Here is a 17,841-nt window from a genome sequence, read left to right as displayed (position 1 = left end):
TGCAGCATTTCCTGAACTATTCTTCAAGTATAACAAGTCTCACCTGCTCAAGGTGAACCTCTGAATCTCCCCCAACAAAACAGATTTTAAAGGGGATTCCCTTTTCTCGCTGAGGTAAAGACAAAACATTCCCTTTGTCTTTAAACAAAACAGGCTTCCCCAGCCCACTTTCACTTGACTTTCCAGGATGGCATTGCAAAATGCATAAATTTGTGATAAAAAGGTTTGAATCTCTATACTAATATATGTTTGCATTTAGAAAAAAAATAAAAACATTAGAGTAACCAAGTACAAACGAAAAAAAGCATATTCCAGGACTGTGTCCCATTTTAACCTCAAAAAGGGAAGGTTATTATCAAAGCTGCAGAGCATGCCAGCATTTCTTTGTCTCTCAGGCTACAATCAATCCTAAATCCGATAAACAGTTTGAGTTGTGTCATAAATAGTCAATTTTTGACAAAATGCATCTTTTCCAAGTCTGTGTTTTAAAACAAAAAATACATTGCCAGAAAATAAGCAATCAGTTCTATGTAATGAAATAGATATTTTCACTGGAAAAGATCAAAGTGTTTCAAGTCCTTAAATATTTCATATTTCATGCTTGAATTGACTTAGAAATTTGGTTTCTTTTTTTTCCTATTTCCATATGGCTATAAATATGGATAAAAACGAAGAAAGCAAACAAAGATTTTATTACAAGAAAGTTTTTTCCCATTTGCTTTTCTAGGACCAGCAAAGGAAAATTGTTTGCATTTTAAAACCCTATGGTAATGTGGAAGGGAGCAAAAAAAAAAAAAAAAACAGAATAAGATACTTTTTTATGTTTTTGTCACAAGAACAACCATCTTGGGAACTATTTTGGACTATACATCAATGCATTTATCGCCAATTTGTTAGATGGAAATTCCCAGTGGTGTTCCTGCAGACATGGAGCCAAGCTTGTGTCTCTTCCGCAGGTACAAACAGCTGCAGTATTGGTATTTGAGAGGTCACTGGTTACTTTCAGAGAACAAGAAAAAAATACCCTCATCGAAGGTTATTTGTGTCATTTTATATGATTATTAGTGAGCTACTAATTGCATGATCAATCTGCTGAGCAAGTAGAAGCCAAAAGAGATGACATTTGTCACCCAAGTCAAACTGTTACAAAAAACAAGTCTAGAAGTACATATATCTTAAAAATGACTTTTCAGGAAGATTCAGAATACTTGCAGATCATTTATTCATAATCAAGTTAACCTCTGCAAGTAATCTGTACCTTATTTGTATGACTGCAGTACAGAAAAGCCACCGGGTCAAGTCAAGACGTTTATCCTAGATGCTGTACACACTGAGAATTTGTTTTAGAGAAACAGAACAGAAGAAAGCGAGTCTGAAGCCAGGAGACAAGCTGTGTATTAGTGCATGAGCTGAGATGGTTGTATCAGCCACTGTAACTGGAGAAGGACATCCTAGCTGGAGACATGGAAGATCAGGAGGAGGTTTTCGACATTGTTAAGAATGAATGGACTCAAGAAATTAATGCTGCAACATTCACATATAGGAAACCATTTCATATCAGTACAACCATTTACATTTCATAAACACGGGAAACACAAGTGGAAAAAGCTGGACCAGATGATTTTTACAGGTCCTTTTCAAACTAAATTCTTTGATTCTACATGAAAATGCTTCAGAACAGCCTACTCCATAGGCAATCTTCTCCATACTTTCTACCATTTCTCTCACATTGTGATTTAAAAACTGAATACATCTTGGTTTAACAAACAAGAAAAAAATCCCACACAAAACAGGTGTTTTTTGGCAAAAAATGAAGTATTTGAAAAAGAACAGGCCATAAGGAGCTTTTCTACAACTCTCCCAACCAAAAGGTGTAGCATCATAAAACTATTGACAAGATTGATTAATCAGAAACAAAGCTTTTGAATCCAAAGAGAGATTCAATTATTATCACTATCAAAAATACAGTTTCTCCAAGAGAAGTCAGTCAAGGGACAACATATGCTGAAGAACTTAATTTTCACTTGGGTCATTACAACAACTTTCACAGGCACCTGAATTAAATGGCTTAAACTTAGTTTTTAATATAAATATAACATTAAAATCCTGAGAAGTCAGTGCAGGCTTTTTTCTTTTTTTTTTTTTTTCATTCACAGATCCTGACAGTTTTCAGGTGTATAACTTTATTCATTTACTGCTTGGAGAAAACTACAATGCTGGGCTTGGTAGGATGATGAAACTGTTCACTGCTGTCTACATCAACTTTTAACTATTCCAGTTAACCCTGCTCCTGAGCTTCCAGCTGACAGATCTGTTACATGAGGAATGGCTGAAAAAGTCAGCTGCAGCTGACTTTGAGTAATGCTGCTGTTCTGTGCCCTCAAGAAATCATATGTGTAAGACTCAAGTGGCCAAATTTGTAACATAAATTGAGCCAGGTATCAAGTTGTTCTTCTCAGTAAAGAGACACTCATTTGTCCTCAAAAGAACAGGAAGAATTGAATAGACAGGAATCCACATTCAATGCCGAGATCAGAGACTCCCCACTGTTTGGTATTGAAAGGAGGGCTAGTATCTTCAAGACCTGTAACAGTAGCATCTTGAGCTCTTCAATGAAAATCAACCTTTAAGATTTATCTCATGTGGTGATAGGATAACCTCAGCCTAATAAAACAGGAAACTAAATGTTTACATATAAAATTATTAATAATAATTGTTATTAATAATTGATTAATTAGTAATGACAATTTTAAAATAATTATATAACTATTTAAATTCATTATAAGTATAATTTAGTTATATGTAATTTATGATAATATATATGTAATTATATATTATATATATTACACGTTAGTATCTAAATACATAATATATATAGTATAATACGATAATATAATACGTAATATAATTAATATACTATATAATATAATTACATTACACTATATATAATATAGTAATTCATAATTATAATAAATTATAATTAAGTAATTATGAACTATTTATCAATTTATTATTGTTGTTGTTATTATTATTATTGAATTTAATTCTTTAATTTTATTTAATTTTATTATTATTAAGGAAATTAAATCCTTACATATAACCTTCCAGAGTTGTCACATGGCTTGTTACCTCATACAGATTACATGCTTCGCACAGCTTAAACAACTTATCTGATGGAACGACAAACTAGAAAATGAGATTTAAATTGTGCAGAACTAGAAACTACCTATTTGTACATCAAAGACGACCATTTCAAGTATTCTGCTTCATTCTTAACACAGAAGATAGATATCTTTAACAAAAATACTGGGGAAAAGAGTTAATTACTGCTCAACAGAAAAACAAAACAGAACTGTGGGTATTTTGTGTGTTTGCTATAATATGCTGAAGGCCAAGAACTAACCCAGTCAAGACCTCTTTTCCTAGGGAAGGGAACAAAACCACAAACCAACACAAACCTGAGGCTGAAGTAGTTCCACACTGGAGGAAAACAAAACAAAACAAAAAACCCACCACACTCCACAAGTGTCTGGAACCCCCCATTGGTGCAACACTTCAAGGAAACACAAGAAGAAACTGAAGCAAAATCCCTGTGCTCAGGTGAAAGGCAGAACTGAACAAGAGACCATATTTAACACAAAGTGTGGTTCCAGTGCAGCCATCCTGCAGCAGATTTTCTTTTGAAACCATCTTCCTGTTAAGCCATCCCAAGTTGAGGTAAAACCCCTATATGGCTCTCTCTCCAGCTTTTCCTTCCTGACCCAAGAGCTCTGGTTCTTAGAAAGGACACTTCCCTTCTCCCTAAATTTGGATTTGGGTCCTGTTCTCAACTGCACACAGCCTCATTGCTTGTTTCAAGCATCTGCCAGTCAAGCTGCAAGCTTCCTTTCAGCATGTGTACTCCATCTTCCCAGACACACACACGGACTTCAAAACCCAGCACACAAACTCCAAGAAAAGGTTAAAAGGTGCCTTTAATTTTGCTGCTCATCCACTTAATCTTTCTTAGAGGATACAAACTAAACCATTCGTATTAAACAGCAGTTTTATTCAGAACAGCAAATTTATTTGGAAGGGACAGGAAGAAACCCCATCAGGGCTCTGATGCATCCCATTTTGGTCAAATACACAGCCCTCAGGAAATGCCTCTTTTTATTCATTGATGAGGATTAGCTCAAAACTTAGATGTTTAATTCACATCCTGGCATTCATATTCTGCATGTCTATAGATAGGTCTAGACCAGTACTAGAAAGCACAGGTGTGTGTACAAGGAATCTGGAAGCTGTACAGAACTCCCAAACTTCAAATGTTTAAAAGCAACATGAAAATCTGTTAGTTTTTAATATTCTCCTGTAATGTAAAAGCATTTATAGGCAATTGATTATATTAGCTTTGCAATACTTCCTGAAGTGCAGTAATAAATACAATATCGTTAAAAGTTCTAATATAATAAACTGAGCACAGCACTGGCTCTGATATTTATTACTGTTAATATAAAATTTTTATAGCCTGCCTAATCTACTTAAAACTTTCACTGTATAAGACATTCTCTGCAAGAGGGAGCTGACTCATTAGACAAGATTCAACACAAACATATGCAGTTAGGCTCCTTTCCAACCAAAAAATGGGTTAACCATATGGGATTCTCTAACTTCAAACAGAAAGCAGTACATTTTCTATTGGGCTACTGAGTTGTTTTCTCATACTTGCTCAACCAATACATTTTTCCCTCAAAACAAACAGCTCTTTCAAAGCTAAATTCCACTTCAATATTTGAAATATGAGAGAAGACTCCAAAGGAATTTCCGCAAAGCAGAAAAAAAGTCTATTTAAATTTGACTATTTAAAAAAAAAAAAAAAAGAACTAACACATATGCAATTTCCATCACAAATGTCCAATATTAACATTCCTGGGTCACTGACCAGCAGAACAGCTGAACTGCTTCTATAGTAGACTGGAACTGTCACTTCAAGCCTTGGAAATAATAAAGGAAACTGCCTGTCTCTACATAAAAATGTATTTTCTAGAAAATAGCATATTAAACATTGATTCAAAAATAGAAAGGTAGGATATAATTACAGCTTTAAGAGATACTGAAATGATTCTTTGCTGAACAGTCTGAATAATTTGGATCATATATGACAACAAATTCTATTTCTGAATTTGAAAATTACACAGAATTCATCTGGGAGACAGAAGTGAGACAGGTTATTTTCTCTGCTGAATAATAATGAACTGTTGTATCTTGGATATTGAAAGCATTAATAAGCACTGAGAAACTAAGCATTTTTTTCAGCCAGCCAGCAGCAGTTTACAGTAGCTCTTTGATGGCCCTAAGACACAGATGTCGAACCACAAGGCTACATATAGAGCTATGCACTTTTCCCACTAAAGTTGTAGTTCAGCTCAGGACAGCCTAACAGGCAGGTTCCTGAGAACAAAGCTTTCTGCAGTCCTCTGACGACATGAGAGCTCTCTTTTGCCCTGCCAGAAGAAAAAAGCCTTAAATAATTACATTATAAATAAGCCACTTCCTTTTGAAACAACTTAAATGGGAAATCTAACAGCTGTTGCGTTTGCTTCTCCATTCCAAGGATCAATGAACACTGGATGTGTCAGTTAGGGAGATACAATCCATCAAGAACAATCAAGATGCTGCTGCTGAAGATTGCAGCTTTTGCAGTGCATCTGTAACACTGGCCACATCTACCATACTGAATTATGCTATTTAATTCAGACAGCTTCAATAATGTGCACAAAAATATTCCCAGCGGCAACTTAATTGTTAGAGTAACAATGAATATGTGTAGGAACCAATGATGTTTTAAGGGCCAACACACTTACTGAAATGCAGAACGTGTTAGAAAACCGTGGCTCCAGAAAAAGGTAAGAAGTATTTTGAAGCAATGATGCGTATATACACAAGCACACATGTTGCATATACATATATAAATACCTGACAGCTCTGGATAACCCCTTCACTATCAAACATCCTCCTTGCAGATTCTATCGGAAACACTCCTAGAGATAATCTCATCAAGTTTATTTATAATTGCATCTTTTTGGAAACACATTTATTCATTACACAATTAATTTGAGCGCTTTGTAAGGTGCAACATCCATACATCAGTAGCTCAAAGTGCCAGATACCCGCGTAATTTCTCTCTGCCCTTTGTCACCTCGACAGTATGCCCCAGTAATTAATCAGGAAAAAATATATCTTAAAATGTACTCTACATTTTCATTCAGCTTTTAACTTCTCTGCTGAAAATTACTTTGGGAACTTGGAGAGTTTGATTTTCTTAAGGGAATTGTTGCCAACTACATGCTAGAGCTAGGCAATAAACTCTGAGCCAGCTCCCTCTGGTCTGTCCAACTAGAGCTGGGCTACAGAGAAAGTCCTCACAGAACTGGGGTCAACACCTTAGCTCTCTGCCCCAGACCTCAGACAGTTCATAGCTATTACATTCTTTGTTATTCAGCTCTAGGACTACTTAAAAACTGGAGATTTCAGGGCTTAATATACATGAAAGGTGACATCTCAAAAGGAATCAGCTTAGCCATTAAAAGATGCAAAGTGAGAAGTCAGTGACAGCTGCTTCTGTTGATATCCCACATGAATTAATGTTTTATTTTATAGTTGATAAATGCCAACTGAGAGCCCTCAGCAGGCAGTGAGAGATCTTTCTATGACAGGAGTTTAATATTGAAACATTTAACCACTATTTCACAGCACTAGGGGAAATAACCACCACTTTACACAGACCAAGCAAGCCAAATAACAAAAGGCAGTTTAGGAAGTACTCCCAAATATTTTGCTTGAATAAATGGAATGTACCAGCAGACAGACAGTAATCATTTTTAATTTCCATGCTTAGGAAAAGTTTTATAAGAGCAGAAATAACGTTTCACTGGGGGGCTACTCAGTTTTCAGAAAAGGATTTATCATTGCTTAGTCCAGTAAGAAAAATCCACTGAATTCCCGAGATAAATCCTGTTCTGGAAAGGCTACAGTACAAGGTTACAGTGTAACCAGTGAACATTATCTACTGTTTTGTAAGTAGACTGTTTTTCAGCTACACAAATTTGGTTCTAAAGAGTCAAGGAATGTTAACGCAGAGCTACAATCAAACAAAACAAGAAATGGATAGGAAGAAGAGATAATGAGATTAAAAGTTCTGTGTAGAGAAAGGTAACATTTAAGCAGATCAAGGCAATGTTCCAACATACATGACTGTGGCATGAGGTAGTCTGTATTCTCACGTGACATCATGTTTCATCAGGGACAATAAAATCTCCTTTCCCCATGTCAGCAACTTTAAATACATTTGGTACGCAAGTCCCACTCAGCAAACTAGGGATCAAGTGTCCTGAAGAGTCCACCATATACAGAAAAAGTCACGAAATAAATTAAATTGCAGTAGAGCCTGACAGCATGTTTTCAAATATTTACCAAAAGAGCTGGACAAATATTTACAAATAATATCCAGTAGTGCCATATTTCAAACTTCAATTCTGTAGATCCAGTTCTAATTCTAAATAACGTTTTTCATTTTCTTTTTTCCTCCTTTTTTTTTTTTTTTTTTTTGGGGGGGGGGGGGGAGGAGGAGGGAAGTGGGAAAGTGGGAATTAGTGATAGAACTTAGGACTTACCTGCCTTCAAGAACAAAGGAAACAAGCACTTAAAAAAAAAAAAATTAATTAAAAAAAAAATCCAAGGCTTGCAATATTCAAACAATATCAGTATTCACAAGCAATAGAAAAAGAATGGCAATACAATATTCCCTTCCTAGTTCCTCATCTGTTTACCTTAATTTTAATCCCTTTAATTTGTATTTTTGTTAATTTTGTGTAAAATCTTTTATCTTAGCTCCTTATAATTTATTAGTCACAATTCTATATTGCCACACACCCAGCATCATCATGCCTACTCTTTTGTTAAGCTATGATGAAAAAAATCACGCCTGCTTATAAGAAATCATTCATCTTTATCCCTAAAATTATATTTAGCTGTCATCTCAAAAAAAAATTTCTGTGCAACATTAAAGATAATGCAATAGCACAGTAACAGGGAAATTACTTTTCTTCTTAATGCCTCATTACTGATATTGCTAGCATTGTCTATCTGCATCTGATACAAAAGGTATCTCAAGGGTAGTTTTAGGAACACATGATAAATACTTCTGCCCTCATTTATCTAACAAGAAACACACACATTTCTGTACTTATAAGCCATTAGAAGTATTACCATACGCAATCTTTTTGATTGCCTTATGATAAGATAGAAGCTAGAATTTTACAAATGCCCAGAGACTTGCATTGTCAACAGCAGGTCAACAACTGCAAACGGTGGATGAAGTAACTTCATTTTCATTAAATGCACCAAATATTGCCTTATTTAACATATCCTACAAGATCAAGGGAAATAACCCCTTGGAAACTACATCGCACTAATTGTGAATCAGAAGAAAAACAGTGGTAATGGGAAGGTTGAGATTCAATCTTTATTTTCATACCACACTTCCCCGGCTTGAGAAAGAGAACTGATCTTTCCAATATACTACATATTATCTTGTCATGAAAAGTTGAGGAGTGGTAAGAAATCAGAACACTTATTCTGTTCTACTGCTTTCATATCCTATGCCACTAAATGCACGAAGATAACAAATGCAGTCTTCGGTCCGTTTGAACAGTCCAGCACTGAGTGTGGTTACCCTACACACAGACACATACCAGCAGACTTATTTTCACAGCTGTGCTATGGAATGCTCTGGCAATATAAAGATGATGATACTATTATCTATCCCCTATACTCCATCCTAAGGCTCCTGGCAGATCTCATGCAAAACAGCTTGATTTAGAACTCCTGTAACAGCAGTAACGCTTTCTGATGAAAAGTTCATTAAATAAAGGTTAAAAGATCAAAGATTTGGAATTAGTATTGTAGTCTCTTCTATTAAGATGCTACAAGATTATCTTCCTTATTAATGTATTCAATTTCATATACACTACAAAGCAGCATTACCTACTGAGGAGTCCCGTGTTTGTTAGTTACTCTGCAATACAGTTAATTTGTGACAAATACAAAAGGCACACGGGTACATAAACATGAGTGAATCTACACTAATACATAACCATCATTTAAACTTGAGAGAGCAATCATTCCTTTTACTATAAAAAAGTATTTTTATTCTACCAGAACATGGTATTTTAAGGGCACTTAAAATACTCCAACTTAATGTACCCAGAACTGCATTCCTTACAGAATTTCTACTGCATTTAATAAACACCACATGAAATCAGCTGTATACACAACAGTACATTTTTCATTACAGAAAAGAAAGAACAGAGAAAGGCTGAATGAATATGTCAAAGGACTTTAAAACCATCTGGACAATTTTTCAACTTATTTCTCATATTGAAGAACTACATTATTTATTCTCTTAGGGGGCATGGGCTTCCACTGTATAAATAAAAATGAGGGGCTTCTAAGTATTTGCTTAATCTGGTATGTATTCAGTCTCATGGATTCATGTTTCTTGCTTATGAACCTCCTCAACAATTACACACAAGTAGTACAGCCAAATATTTCTGAAGTCCAACTGGAAAACATTCTGAACATAAACAAATTTGATACTTTCTTTCTCCTGGCATTAGTGAGAGACTGCAAATACTGTTCCTAAATTACTCGGCTCAGTAGGTTGACTAAAAACCACGTGGATTAATTCTGGACACCCTGGCTTCTCATGACTTATGATTTTCGCCATTAGCAGAAAGGAGATAGAAACATTTCCAAAATAACATAACCTTAACCGTATTTATACTAGACACTAGACTTTGTTCAGTGTTTTGGGGTCCACCTGGAATTCTCTACATGAAAAACTGCAACAATGCAGAACTTAATTGTATCTGCATCTACTGGAAGACATGCTGTGCACGAAGTTGAAACATGGGTTTAAGCTCAGGATATAAAGCAATAACTGCTCTATAACCTCTCATTCATCTTTTTATTTACTGATTTTATGTATTTATACCAATAATAGAGTAATGAAAATTATTATATACAGACAACATTCTCATTTGAATTACTGTATACCACTTCATTCAGTTACTAAGAGGAAGAAGCTCTAGTATTCCCAGGTATGTTGTGAGAACCACATGGAAGTGCTGCCAAGTGTAGGGCTAAGAAGGTGCTAAAAGAACTTCTGTTCGAGCAGAACATAAAACACTCCCCAAAGGAAAGATATTTGGATTAATGTAAAATACGTTCTTTGCAAGTGAAAACTAGAAAAATATTTTAGGAAGAATGTACTGTAGGTACACGTTGTTTGTGCTCTATCTGTTCTTTTGACCTCTGTTGAAGTATGAGGTCTCCAGTTGGCTCTCCAACCTGTTTCACTTCAGTTACGAGAGACAAAGCTGTGCAAATTCCTGATAACAAGCATACCTTAATGAGTGAGCTAATTCAAAACCTACCCTGCAAACTACCTAGTTTCAACCAGAAATTTACAAAATGTTGTCTGAGGTGCAAATGGTGTCTGAGGTGATGCAGCCTTAAAAAAAAAAAAAAAAAAAAGTTTTAGTGGAATGTCAAATATTAAGGCTTATCACCTGAAGGTGTTTCCCATTTTGTATTAATACCAAAAATATATTTTTGCCTCTGAAGGACATGGAAAACTGCAGAATGCCAGAAACTCAAACGAAGAACCTACCAGAGACAGAAAAATTTGATACAAATCCTGCAAAGGGATCAGTATTTCTGAGTCCTCATGTGGGGGTGGGTATGGAAAGCAATCACCAAATCTATGAATTGATGATGAATGTGGAACAAGGCTAATAGAAGATAGAAAAAAGCACAAAATCAACAAGCTCATGAAAATCTGTTAGTAGCCCAAGCTACGTCTCTGTTCTGAGGTTCTGCTTTGTTCACATTTCTGCAATTATTTTATATTATGTCCTACATTAGAAACACACAGAAGAACTTCTAATTGACCATTCTTTTCACAGTTTGCAGTTTGTGTCCAGTAAATTAATGACCTTTAGAATTCTAAATTCACACAGTAAAACTCTTATTAATTCAACACTGTTACAAATTAAGTTACAATTGGAATTACACTAGTAAAGCCACTGCTAGCACTCACATCAGGAAATACTCTTTCTAATTCGGAAAGACAGCCACTGGGTAGAGTCAGTAGCAATCACTGCCTGCTAATTATTCTTCAAAACACCTAAATGGAGTACCTAAAAAGGCTCCTAGAGAAGGGCCTTACAGATTCTTTTTAAATTCTGTGCCTCCTCTCACTTCTACTTTAGTTGCTTTAGCACGTAACTACTCTACAGTTTGCATAGGTATGGTTCTTCACTCATTCCATTCGAGTAGGAGTTTTGGGGTTCGTTATCGTTGTTACATTTGAATTTTTACCTACAGCACAGAAGTTGGGAAAAAAAGTTTATTTGGCCAGTTTATTTTTTAAAACCTGTCTTCGCGTTTCTTTTTCTGCTTCTGTATCAGAAGTCATTAGATGACAATCAAAAAAAGGCCCAAACCCAAATATCCTCCCAGTCCATGCTCCCAGTACAAAAAATGGCACTATAAGATCAGACTCAGAACATTTACAATGAGTATTTCTTAACAAGTACAAGGTATTTTATCTTTTCATTTAGAGTCATTATTCTGTCTGTATAGCTAAAAAGGCACAGTATATTTGGAGCTGCCTTTAGAGTTATACTGCAGTTTAAAAAAGGTATTCTATTATTATTGATTCACTGAGCTCTCAAGAGCACTATATTATTGAAGTACTGGTGCTTTTCATTCATTCATTCTGTAAGGAGGACTACAATTCATGGAAACATTTTCCTATTCCCTTTATGCTGAACAGGGTGGGGGGGGGAAGCAGAATATTAGGTAAGGATATAGTGAGGATATAGTAATAGGATATACAGTGAGGATATAAGCAAGATCTTTGCAGATGGCCATGACAAAATACTTGCTACATTTTAGCTTATTTACTTGCCTTTAGTACCAGATCGGTAAGGCCCCATCATGAGTTACAGGTGTATTTTTAAATAATTTGAACTTTACAGTTAAGCACCACACAACAGTAACAAAGAACTTTTTTCCACAGACTTAAAACAAATGCTTTAATTTTGCTAAATCAACTTTTGTTTTTGATGTATCTTACAAATGTTTTCCCCCTCATTTCTTAGGCAGATGGCTGCACAGGAACTCAGAGAAGCCAAGTTGCTAACATATTCCACACTTCAATAGCTGTTCCTTAATACATCCAAGCCATATCCATTTTATTTCTGGATGGTCTATTTATAACTGCCTCCAAAAGGGATTTGATGCACTCAAAATCTAAACTTTGCAGTGGCAGGAAAGAAGTCTTTCACTGAAGAGGAGGGAAAAGAACTATTTTCATTAGGAAAAAATATTAATGCCATACCTCACATGAACTTTATTTCAGTGTCAAACTATGCTCTCAGAGCTGAGTTCGTTGGAAGACACTGTACGTGCTGGATACGTAACACTACAACCAGCCGTATACTTGCCAATACTTGCTCAATTACAGGCCCCCTTTTCCCATCTTTCTCACACCAAGTAATGCTGGCTATGCCTAAAACCCCTGCAGTAAGACCATCTATTGTGAACCTTTACCGCGGGTTCACACCGTCAACCCTCTGAACATGTCTGTGTGCATCACAACAGCGTGCAGTTGGACACAGAGCACTACAGTCTTCACAGCTAGAGCTCTGGGGAAATAGGGAATTTTCAAAAATTGGACTTTTGTTAAGAGAAAAGGTTAACTCACCTGTTTCCTTATACAAAAAAAAAAAAAAAAAAAAAAAAAAAAAAAAAAAAAAAAGAGGCAAACTGCTTTACAACCTTCTGTATATTCATCTACAAAGCTATAACCACTTTCATGAACCATGATCTGTCCAACTGACTTCCTTTGAAGTAATCATGATTCTGGCAACACTGCACTGGGATTCACCAGCATGAAACTGCAGAGTGCTACTGAAGTGAGTTTGATGCCTGAGTCGTGACATACATCATGGAACCATGGCTGTTTTGGAGAGCATGGCAAGTAACAGGTTAAGCTGTTGGACAGAAGCACCAATGCGTTACGCTGGAACGCTTCGCAGCTAAAAGCATTTGGCAACACAACCATTTGATATTCAAGAGACCGAGCTGACAAATAGAAGGAATGAAGATGAGCAAACGAATCAAGCTGTTAGCCTTGAATTTGCTTTCCTTTAAGGCAGAGCAGCACCAAATCTCTCCAGTAGCAAGCACAAGTGTTTATCCTAAGCTGTATTATTTAATATTTCAATTGCCTGTTTTAAAAAGCATTTTGATAATTAAATTCTCCATAGTACTGCAATGCCAGTTCATCATTAGCTACAATCAGATCGTATGGCCAAGCACTACCATAGGCGTGTGCTCAAAACCCAACGTACAACCACCTAGAATGCCCTGACTCTCGACTGTTTGCAACTGAAACCAATTTTTTAAATTAGTTTAACTCCTTTGGCTATGTATTTAATTTTGTTGTTGTTAACGCGTAACTCCATTTTCATTAGAGTATTGGCTGCTAATGCAAATTACCATTTTTGTTCACCAGTAAACAACACAATTATTAGAAGTGGGCTCTCAAAATCATGCGTAAGAAAGGGAAAGGCAGAAGGCTCATCAGCACAGTCTGAAAACTCTGTATGCACCAATATTTTCAATTATACATGTTTTCTATATGCCCTAAGGACAGTCCTTATGCATAAGAAACCAAGAAACAGTCTGGAGAGAAAAACACAATGGCAAATAAAAAATATTCTGTTTCACCTCAAAATAAGTAAAAAAAGGAACCTTTATTTTTTCACTGAGTGTTGTGATCTTATGGTTAATGTGTTGCTTTGTAATGAACTGTCATTAACAGCATAAAGCTTTGGTCAAAGCAAGTATTAGAATCACTGCAAGCACCATTATTAAAATCAACCAACATTAATGAGAACAAGAGTGTCATAAGGTATTATTTTCAGATCTAATGCACATTCAGATGTTCAATGCTATATAGTAATTGATTTTTTTTCATGATATTGATTTCTAATAGACTTGTGGTATACTTTCACCGGATTATTGGAGTTATTTTAAAATCTTGAGTAAATATTATCTACCATTTCTCTAAAGAGAAAATAATTTTCACCTGTTAAGACTGACTTACTGAGTCTGTTGGTTAATAACAAATAATACATTTATCAACTTAGCTGGTTACCAGGAACAGAACAACTTTCACAGAAATACCACTGTAAAATTCGTCGTTGAAAATGGTGTCTTACACATAGTAAGAGGTTTAAAATGCTACAATGTACATAGGGGATGCATTCACCTTTTAATCTTGAAGGCTTTCTTGCCTCTTACTTACCTAGAACTTACCAAAAAAAAAAAAAAAAAAAATAATCCAACCAAAAAAACAAACCCATGAAGATGAGAACACAAACAAAACTAGACACGATGTGAGACAATATGAAGAGCATATGAAGAGCTATTTCCTTGTGTTTTCCCTACTTCTAAGCCTTTCCTGCTATTTTTCTAACCAAAATCTCTAAACACAGTTGAGGTAGAGTATCATGCAAGACGTTAATAAATTGTTTGGATGTGAAAAAGAAAATAATCGTTCTGAAGGTATTTAACACAGTATTGTTATATCTGAATTTCTGATTGCTGTGTAATTTTCCATAGGTAGCTCCTTAAACTGTCACACTTACATTTCAGAGATCTAGCACACTAGATATATACATGAAAATAGAAGTCAGTCTTTATTCTACAATTTTTAAACAAGAAGTTCTGAATTTAAGCAGAAAATCATCCATGGCATTTACTGTTTGTACACACACTTGTCAATTCTGTCAGTTACTGTAATCTCAGTTACCTTCAGAACAATACTCTTGCATGAACAGCAGCTCTCCTAAATCACACATGGAAAAGGACCAGCCTGAGCCCTACAATTCCTCCAGCACAAATGGCTGTTTCTGGAGGTCATTTCTTCTGGATACTATAGAAGATGCTAGAACCATATTGTAAACTGCATAAGAGATTGTTTAATAATCCAGGTTGGTAGGACAGATCTGTCACCATAATTTAAGCATTCAGGCTTGTGCTTCAGCTTAACCTCTTCACACTCGTTCACTTCCGGCTAAATCAAATGAACTGAAGGACTGCTCAGAAAAAGCTGATGCTACAGCTACAAGGCTGTTATTCAGGCTACAAAGTAAAGGTAGCTTCTGATACCAGGGAGATGTGTCGGGTCTTCACAGTAAAAAAAATAAATAAAAATCCATGAGCACCCAAAGTCACCACCACATGGAACACAGTCACACAGGAACGCAGTTCAAAATCTAACGATTTTCCATCTAGCTATTACTCCCTCTTTATTTTACATCTTTTGAGGCTTTTTTTTTTTTTTTTTTTTTTTTTAACAAAGTCCATCTTCTGATAACCGATCACTAATTAACGTACTGCTCCCTCCCACCCACCTCCCAGTGTTTTAATAGCAAGAAGGCAATATAGCAAAGTAAGATTACCCCTTCAACAGGTTTCAGGTACTAGCTATCTCAGTTACACATCTGAAACTGATCATCTCCACATCTTTACACATATCTATGCTTTATCTTGCACCACACAGGACTCTAACTCGTATCAGATTTTTGTGTTTATCATCTTAGGTTATTCCCAATGTTCCTTTTTACTCTTCTTTCTACTACATTAATAAAGATTATAATGATTCATTTTCATATCTCGCAACCTTTCCTAACCCAGACTGAACATTTCACATATGGCTATAAGCAGCTTTGTGTAGATTCTGATTAATATTTTAGCTACGGAATTGCATTTAAATCTAGTCCTTCCATCACTGAGGAGAAGCCTACTTTTCAAATCCAACTAATCTTATCACAAAGCAGCAAGCCATTCTCCACCAAGATCAGTGTAAGCTAAGTACAGACAGTGCAATGTGTTAGCAGCTTCTTTAAGAATATTCCCGACTCTACACAAATTGCCTTTTTAACTTCATTTTGGTTGCTTTTAGCACCAGAATATACAAAATGAACAAAGCAAAGTACGCTGTGCTTTCATCCAATTCTCCCAAGTTGTACAGCTCATGGGAGGAAAAAGTTTCTGTTAGGCTAAAGCTGTAATTAGACAAAAACAGTTCCTCCCCAGTCATACTGGCCTTTTTTTTTTCTCTCCAACAAAAATGGCTTTTATCGAGTCAATGATTTTACATAGCCCTTAAAAAAAATTGAGAGCTATATACTTAACATACTAAGGGTATTTCCCAGGAAGCTCTGTCTGTTCTGTAAAACATAAAATAAAATCATACCTAGCCACAATAAAGGTCCAGATAGGACAGTATGCTGTCTCTGACAGATTCTTGGTTAAGACCACAAGAACCAATGAAAATTTTAATTGCCATTTGCACTTCAAGGACAGCCAAAGCCAGAAGCAGTGTATTTAATAACTCTTCGTGAAGTTTCTTCGTATTAATTTGTCCAATCACTTTTGCATCCACACGGGATTTTATTATCACAACATTCTGTGCTAAGAAGCTCCACAGCTCACTCAGCACTCAGCAATGAATTTTAAGAAACCACATCTTAGCAGAAGTTGATCTAATGCATTTATCCAGAATGGATGTAGATGGTGTTAACAGACAACTACTGCCACCTCCTCAGAGTTGCCTAGGCAAAGACTCATTATATCATCTCAGAATTATAATGCATTATAAATGATTATAGTTGTAAGTCAGGTAACAAATTAAAAGATAATTGGCAGTCAGATCAATTTTTAAAACAGCCTGGGAAAGTAAAAGAAATGCCATTTTAAAGGTTAAACGTTAATAACAACTGAATGGAAAGGTTTGTCTGTTGAAATGTCTGGTAAACTCCTCTGATTTGGGACAGCAGTGTAATTCTTCTAAGGCCATCCTCACTGATGAACATTTGGCTACCACAGCTAAAGTTAATCCCCCAGTCTTTATTGAAAGACACAGCAGACAGAATCAGAAATTGCACTTACCCTTCTTAAACAGGTTTGGAGATGAGTAGATACAGAAATTCTACACATGCTTTCAGTGTTTTCACGCACAATTTCCACAGCAACTATTCCCTTAACCCACCAACTAAAATGGAGTGGAAGGATATATTAAATGTGTAGGTGGAATGGTAGTATTAAGCTAGCTTATTTTCTGACCTCTAAGTAACTACCTTAGGACTCTAGACTTGTCTTTGCCAGCAAAACGATGCAGTTCTCCAAAATTCAGAACCAGCAGATTCCATTTGCTTTTACTCAGCAGATTCACCTAAATCTTCTCCCCATAGACCTGTGCAGTGACATGCCATGACCAGACAACCTTTTCAAAATCAACATAACATGAATTTTTTAGTGGATGCGAAGCCTACTCAGGTACCTACAGACTGTTTTCTTTTGGGTAAAGGATTGACTGCAGATGTCTCATTTCCTCAGGATGACACAGACAAGTCAGATGACACCAGGAATCTGCTGCAACCTCTGCATCTAGGAGACTGTCCAAAAAGTTTCAGTTTGCTGTGTCTGCAGGCCTTTTCTCATACTAACTAACCACTAACAATGCTCAAGTATTTCCTAGACAGCATCTTACAGTGAACTATGCTATTTCCTCCACCTCATATTGCACCTGCCAACTAATAAAATTAATATTTATGCACTAAACTAGGACAGTACAGAATTTTCTTAACTACAAAACAGCTTCAAATACTTCATTATATTTTAAGATCTTCTACTGAGAGCAGGGCATACAATAGAAAA

At 35.8% G+C, this 17,841-nt stretch overlaps 1 long non-coding RNA gene across 3 annotated transcripts in view; it reads right to left on the bottom strand.

The window, feature by feature from the left end:
• Nucleotides 1–17,841, bottom strand: part of LOC311440068 — a 599,898-nt gene that overhangs the window by 336,010 nt on the left and 246,047 nt on the right. The window lies entirely within an intron of this gene.

This window comes from Aythya ferina (assembly GCF_964211825.1).
Source record: "Aythya ferina genome assembly, chromosome: 7".
Taxonomy (NCBI): Eukaryota; Metazoa; Chordata; class Aves; order Anseriformes; family Anatidae; genus Aythya; species Aythya ferina.
The sequence above is the reverse complement of the archived record's forward strand: the minus strand, read 5'-3'. Positions and strand labels throughout refer to the sequence as shown.